Source organism: Grampus griseus, assembly GCF_964374135.1.
Source record: "Grampus griseus genome assembly, chromosome: 6".
Taxonomy (NCBI): domain Eukaryota; kingdom Metazoa; phylum Chordata; class Mammalia; order Artiodactyla; family Delphinidae; genus Grampus; species Grampus griseus.
Genome location: NC_139000.1, coordinates 96,621,098 through 96,628,795, shown reverse-complemented (window position 1 = coordinate 96,628,795; position 7,698 = coordinate 96,621,098).

The following is a 7,698-nucleotide window of genomic DNA, read 5'->3' as shown; positions in this document are numbered from 1 at the left end:
GGTGCCTGGGCCCAAGGATGGCTCCCGGTCACAGGCCCCCGCTACACCTACCACTATCTCCACCACTGCCGTCTTTCTGGCCGGGGCAGCAGCCGGCCCTGCTCCGCCGCCATCGAAGGGAGATGGCTGCCCGCGACTGCCTACCCTTGCTCATTTTTGGTTTTCATTTTTATGGAATATATTTTTTCCATCTCCTCATTTTTATTTGTCATGAAAGCTGAAAAAAAATCTCTTTAGGTGGAATACAGTTAGTCTTTTTAAAAATTCGTTCAATCACTCTGTCCTTTAATTGGAAATGTTAATCTATTTACATTTAGAGTATTTATTTATATGTAAGAACTTACTAATGACATCTTGTTAATTTTTTCTGGCTGTTTTGTAGTCTTCCTGTTCCTTTCCTTGTCTCTTGATGTCTTTCTTTGTGAACTGATGATTTCCTGTAGAGGAATGTTTGGTTTTCTTTCGTTTTTCTCTTGTGTATCTACTGTAGGTCTTTGCTTTGTGGTGACTGTGAAGCTGATAAGCCATGAACAGCTTATATATATAACAGTCTATTTTAGGCTGCAACAACCTAACTATTCACATACAAAATTCTACCCTTTTACTCCCTTCCCCCAACAGTTTATGATTTGAGGTCACAGTTGATGTATTTTTATATTGTTTATCTATAGCAAATTAGTGTGTAAGTGTAGTTATTTTTAATGCTTCTGTCCTTTAACATTTGTATGATTAATTAACACACCATCATATTTATGCATTGTTGTAATCCTATTTCACTGTATACTTGCCTTACCAATATGTTTTGTATTTTTTGTTTTAATGTTCTTAGTGTTTTTTCATTTAACCTTGAGGAACTCCCTTTGGCAGTGTAAGCGGTGTAGGTTTGCCAGTTGTGTACTCCATTAGATTTTCCTTGTTTGAGAGTCTTTATCACTCCATTTCTGGAAGACAACTTTTCAGGTAAACTATTTTTGGTTGATTTTTTTTTTCTTTCAGCATGTTGAATTTATCATCCCACTCTCTCATACCCTGCAAAGTTTATTTTGAGGTATCTGCTGATAGTTTTACGGGGGGGGTGGTTTCCACTGCATGTGATGCTTTTTTTTCCCTTGTTGCTTTTAAAACTTTCTCTTTACCTTTGATTTTAGGCAGTTTTATCACAATGCTTGTTGGAAAAGATCCCTCTGGGTTGGATCTGTTTGGGGACTTATGAGCTTTGTAAACTTGGATGTCCAAATCTCTCTGCAGAGATGGAAAGTTCTCAGCCATTATTTCCTTAAATATACTTTCTACCCCTTTCTTTGTCTCATCCTCTGGGACCACAGTTATGCATAGATTATTACTTGTAATGGTTTCCTATAGTTCACAAAGGCTTTCTTCGCTTTTTGGGGGGGTTCTTTTTGTAAGCTAACATATGATGTATCATACAAAATGTTCAATATGCACTTGAAGAAAAGTGTGTGTTCTGGGCTTTCTGGGTGGAGCGTCCTGTATATATCTTTTAGGTCTAATTGTTTTATATTGTTCAAATTTTCTATTTCCTTATTGATCCTTGGGCTGGTTGTTCTACTATTGAATATGGGATATTGAAATCTTGCTCTCTAACTGTGGACGTGTCTATATCTCCCTTCAATTTTGTCGACACTTGCCTTGTATACTTTGGAGCTCTGAGGTTTGTTGTGCACATATCTATAGTTATTATATATTCTCAGTGAAATATTTCTTTTACCGATACATAATGTTCTTATTTTTCTCTTTCACCAGTTTTAGATTTAACATCTATTTTGTCTGATATTAATATATAGCCATGCAGCTCTTTTGGTTACTATTTGCATAGGATATCTTTTCCATCCTTTCACTTTTAACTTATGTGCGTCCTTAGATCTAAAGTGAGTCTGCTGTATGTAGTATATCCTTTTTGTAACCATCAGCTGTGCAAAACTATGCCTTGTGCTTCAGAATTTTAATCCACTTATATTTAATTACTGTTAAGAAATAATTCTTTTGTTATTTTTCCATAAATAAAGTAATTATTTGTCTTCTGTAATTCTTATGGCTTTTTGTGGTAACTCATTTTGTCTATGACTACCTTCCCTTGTGTTTAGTTAATTATTTGTAGTCACATGTGTCAGCTGCCTTCTAACTCCTTTTACAGATATTTTCTTTGTGGCTACCATAAGGGTTACATATAACATCCTAAAGTTATAGTTCTCTATTTTGAATTGAAACAATATAAATGTAACTGCACACAAAACTACCCCTTTATAATTCCATCTCCCTGCACTTTATGTTACTGATGTCATAAGTTACATCTTTATATTTTCTGTACTCATTAGCACAGTTTTATAATGACATTCATGCATTTTTTTTAAATCCTGTAGAAAATAAAAAGTAAAGTTATAAACAAAATTATAATTTTTAAAAATCTTCTCATGGGTATACCTTTACTGGAGATTGTTATATGTTCATATGGTTTCAAATTACTCCCTAGTGTCCTTTCATTATAATCTGGAGGAGTCCCATCAGCATTTTTTAGGGTAGTCTAGTGATCATGAGTTCCCTCAGCTTTTGTTTAACAGGAATATGTTAATATCTTACACATTTATAAAGACATTTTTTTCTGGATATAAAACTCTCAATTAGATATAAAATTATCAGTTGAAAAGATTTTTTTCCCCTTTCAATACTTTCTATATAGCATCCAATGCCTTCTGGCCTCCAAGATTTCTGCTGAGAAATTGGTTGATAATCTTAATGAGGATGGATACCTTGTTCGTGACAAGTCACTTTTTTCCTACTACTTTCAAGATTCTCTGTTTTTCTTTGCCTTTCAATAGTTTAATTTTAATGTATCTCAGTGTGGGCCTCTTTGGGTTTATCCTCTTGGTAGATGATTGAGTTTCTTGAATTTGTACATACCTCCTTTTCTCTAATTTGGGAGATTTTTGGCCCTCATCCTTCAAGTAATCTCTCTGCTCTTTTCTCTCTTCTTCATCTGGGACTCACATAATGCATACATAGGTACACTTGATGTTTTAAATAACTTGATGTTTTAAATAACTAATTTTGTAATGAGTCTCACTCTAGCTTCTCCTTGGAGCTATGTAATTTATTATATGGGTCCACCAATAATCTAGTTCTCCAGAGAATGCAAATCTAAGATCTGCAGGTCTTAAAAAATTAACCTTAGTAAAGCAGTTTGGTCACTGAATTCAGCTCTCTTCAGAAAGGATTAATTTCCTCCACGCACCTCCTGCATAATGATCAGGATGAAAAGAATATGGGGTTATATGGACCTATTTTGAAATTTAGGTTCTGCCCTGATAATTCTAGTTTAGGTTACCCCCTTCTTTTCCTTGAAAGCTCCCTGAGGGTGCAACACTCTTATAGTCTTGAGTGGTTGTACAGATATATGGAGGTGACTAAATCCTATGTCAGGTTCTTTCCCTGAAGTTTGTCAGAATACTCAGATAAAATGATTATTTTAATTGTTATTTTTTACAGAGGGATGTCTAATCTGTGATTTGGTTTCACCCTACTTTCTAATTAATAATTTTCAGGAAAAAGGGCCCCTGAGAGTAGCTGTGATTAAATTCAAAAAGCAAATACAAATGAAACACAAATTCTTTAAAAAATAAAATCAAGAGGTATTTTTTTTTAATTTTATTTATTTATTTATGGCTGTGTTGGGTCTTCGTTTCTGTGTGAGGGCTTTCTCTAGTTGTGGCAAGCGGGGGCCACTCTTCATCGCGGTGCGCAGGCCTCTCACTATCACAGCCTCTCTTGTTGAGGAGCACAGGCTCCAGACGCGCAGGCTCAGTAGTTGTGGCTCACGGACCTAGTTGCTCTGCAGCATGTGGGATCCTCCCAGACCAGTGCTCGAACCCGTGTCCCCTGCATTGGCAGGCAGATTCTCAACCACTGCGCCACCAGGGAAGCCCCAAGAGGTATTTTTAAAAAACTTTATTTTTTCATCATTTTGAAAGATTTTGCTGTTCTCCCCAACTGCCAAGTTGACAGGTTTTTTTTTAGTCCCTTCCTTTCTTTCTTTTCTTTCTTTTTTCTTCTTGCTTTGTTTCTGACAAGAAATTTGTCATCTTTATCTTAGCTTCCTTGTACAGATTATTTTTTTCTCCAGCTGCTTTTATTTTTTAAAGCTTTTTTTAAAAATTAATTTATTTTATTTTATTTATTTTTGGCTGCGTTGGGTCTTTGTGGCTGTGCACGGCCTTTCTCTAGCTGTGGCAAGGAGGGGCTACTCTTCATTGCGGTGCACAGGCTTCTCGTTGTGGTGGCTTCTTTTGCTGCAGAGCACAGGCCCTAGGCGCATGGGCTTCAGTAGCTGCAGCACTGTGGGCTCAGTAGTTGTGGCTCACGGGCTCTACAGTGCAGGCTCAGTAGTTGTGGCACACAGGCTTAGTTGCTCCGCGGCATGTGGGATCTTCCTGGACTGGGGATCAAGCCCATGTCCCCTGCATTGGCAGGTGGATTCTTAACCGCTGTGCCACCAGGGGAGCCTCCAGCTGCTTTTAATATTTTATATTTATCACTGGTTTTGAGCAATTTGATTATGATATACTTTGGTGTAGCTTTATGTTTCTTATGCTTGACAGAAACTTCATGGATGTATGGATTTACAGTTTGAAAAGTTTTCAAGCATTATTTCTCTAAATTTTCTCTCCCATATCCCTCACACTCCTACAGGAACTCCAAGTGCATATTTACCTGGTCACTTGAAGTTTTTCTACCATTTGCTGTTTATTGTTAATTTTTTTCTCTTTTTTTTTCTTATGTCTTTTCCCTAGAAATTCATAATGTGCTGTTGATCCCATCAACTGTATTTTTATATCAAGCATTGTAGTTTTCATCTACATCTAGAAGTTCAGTTTGAATCTTTTATCTCCCATGCCTCTACTTAACTTTTTGAATGTACAGAATACAGTGACAATAACTGTTTTAAAACCCTTCTCCTAATTCTAACACCCGTATATGATTAGCAACAATTTTAATTGGTTTATTTTGCTCAGCATGGATCCCATTTTCTTGAATCTTTACAAATCTGATCATTTTTAATTGGATTAGAGACTCGTTGGGTGGTGGATATTTTGTAGTCAAAAAAATATTCTTGAGCTTGGTTCTGAGATGTATTTATGTTATTTGTAAACGGTTTGATCTTTTTGTGTTTTGCCATTAAGGTTTGTTAAGTGAGATGAGAGCAAGGCTCTTCTTTGGACTATCTTGTCCTGAACAAAGGGCCAGCCATGACCAAGCACCTCAACCTAAGGGAGCAGCACCAATTTGGTCAGGACTTTCTCCCAGGTTAGTGCCATACTCTCTTGCTCGCTTGCTGTGACTCCAACTAATAGACTAATCCTGAACAGAAAACCAAGAGCAGAGTAAAGGAATTTTTATTTCTTTTTCCCTACTGTCAACACAGCATCTAGAATAATAGGTGTCACACAGCAGGTTTTATGAATACACAGAAAAGATATTTCATATATAATATATATAATATATATAATATATGAGATGAGATGTATATGTACTTTATCTCCGTTAGTAATCTTTACTTAAATTCAATTATGACTTATTTAATAAAGCTCCACCAGCCTTTTTGTACTTATTACTTTTAATTCATTAGAGAGGTGTATTAGTTTGCTAGGTCTGCCATAACAAAATGGTGCAGACTAAGGGCTCAAGCAACAGGAATATATTTTCTTACAGTTAGAGAGTCTAGAAGTTCATAATCAAGGTGTCCTTAATTTTGGTGTCTTCTGTGGAATCTCTCCTTGGCTTGCAGGTGGTTGTCTCCTTTTTTAAATTGAAATATATTTGACATATAACATTATGTAAATTTAAGCTGTAAAACATGTTGATTTGATAGGTTTATGTATTGTAGTATGATTGCTGTTGTAGGGACAATCAGCACCTTGATCATGTTACATGATTATCTTTTTTTTTTTTTTTTGGTGATTGGAATAATTAAGATCTAGTCTCTTAGCAAGTTTGATGATTACAATACAATATTGTTGTTTGTATTCACTATATTGTGCTTTAGATCTCTGGGACTTTTTTAGTGTTGCCCTCTTATTGTGTCTTCATATGGTCTTTCTTCTGTAGGTATGCATTCCTTGTGTAGCCAAAGCTTCTTATAAGAACACCAGTTGGATTGGATTAGAGCTTACCTTAACAGCCTCATTTTAACTTAATTACTTCTCTGAAGGCCCTAACTCTGAATATAGTTACATAGTAGGGTACTCAGGCTTAGGGCTTCAACATATTAATTTGGAAGATGGGTACAATTCAGCCCATAATAGAGAACAAATTATGATAAAATTGAAAATGAGTAACTTGTCATTTTGTGCATGAAAATCCAAGACTATTAATATTAAAATTAGTTAAAAAATAAATTAGAGGATGAAGGAGAAAATATTGTTAATATATCAAAACAAGCATCTCTCCTATGTGCAAATAAATACTTGTTATACCATATGTGAGAGTGTTTTATTTACTGTAATAGGATTCAAATTGAAAGAACTTAATAAATGTTTACCTATATGTAAGTCTATATGAAGAAAAGTATTAACCTGCATAAGAGAGTTAAAGAAGAGAGAGGATATATAGTGGGCAGGATTATATTAGTGGCAGACAGGATAATGTCACTATTTCACTTTTGTAAAGATATCTTTTCTTGCAGGCATGCAGGGTGCAGCCCAGCAATGTAGTTCTAAATAGTTTGACCTGATGATATGATTACATTTTAATTAAGGGTCAAAATAAGCTGTAAATAAGTAGAAAAAAGGAAAGCTTGTATCTGAAAAATGTATTTGTGTGGTGTACTGCACTGAATAAAGTTGAGGCTAATTAACATTGGTTATATTTGGGAAGGAGATGGAGAGTGGGAACTTCCTCCAATTATCCCATCAAGCACTACTCTTTTGATGAAACTGATCTTGTGTTTTTGTATAATTTAAAACAAAATGTTGAAATATATTTATATACATTAAAGAACACAGGAAATACTCCATAAAATGTTGAAAGAATAATGATTTTTCAACAGCCTTGCTCAGGTCAGAATTGGTGGTGTATGAAAAAAATACTTGCAAAGTATATTGAGTATTTTGCTAGGCCTATGTCATGAGGAGGGCCATCTAATTTGCATAAAACAAACATGGTTGGGCTATCAGTGCATTATACTGTCATATTTAGATTTAGTTAGAAGGTCAGGCATTTTTACCTAGAAAATCATTGCCAAATGCAAGTTCATGTACCTGATGCACAGTAAGGCCAAACAGACCAAAACATTGATGTTTGGAGCAGGTAAAGATTTACTGCAGTGGTCAAGCAAGGAGAATGAACAGGTGGCTCATGCTCAAAAGACCTGAACTCCTAGATGATTTTGAGGAAAGAGTTTTATAGGCATATTTGGGGTCGGAGCCTGCATGGTATCTACTTTGGTTGGTGATGAGGTGACTGGGTGCTCTTCAGGAATATTGTGCTCAACCTGAAGTTACCATCCTCCTGCAGAGAGGGGGCTTTAGATCCTGCAGCAAAACTCAAAGATATTTTATGTATAATCCCTTGAAGAGGAACCAGGTCCCTGTTTTATAGCTGCAGTATTGTTTCTTGACTGCTTCTCTTTGCTTCTGCACTCCCTCCGTTCCCTGGTTAGTAACTGTTTGAATCTGTCCTTTGGAA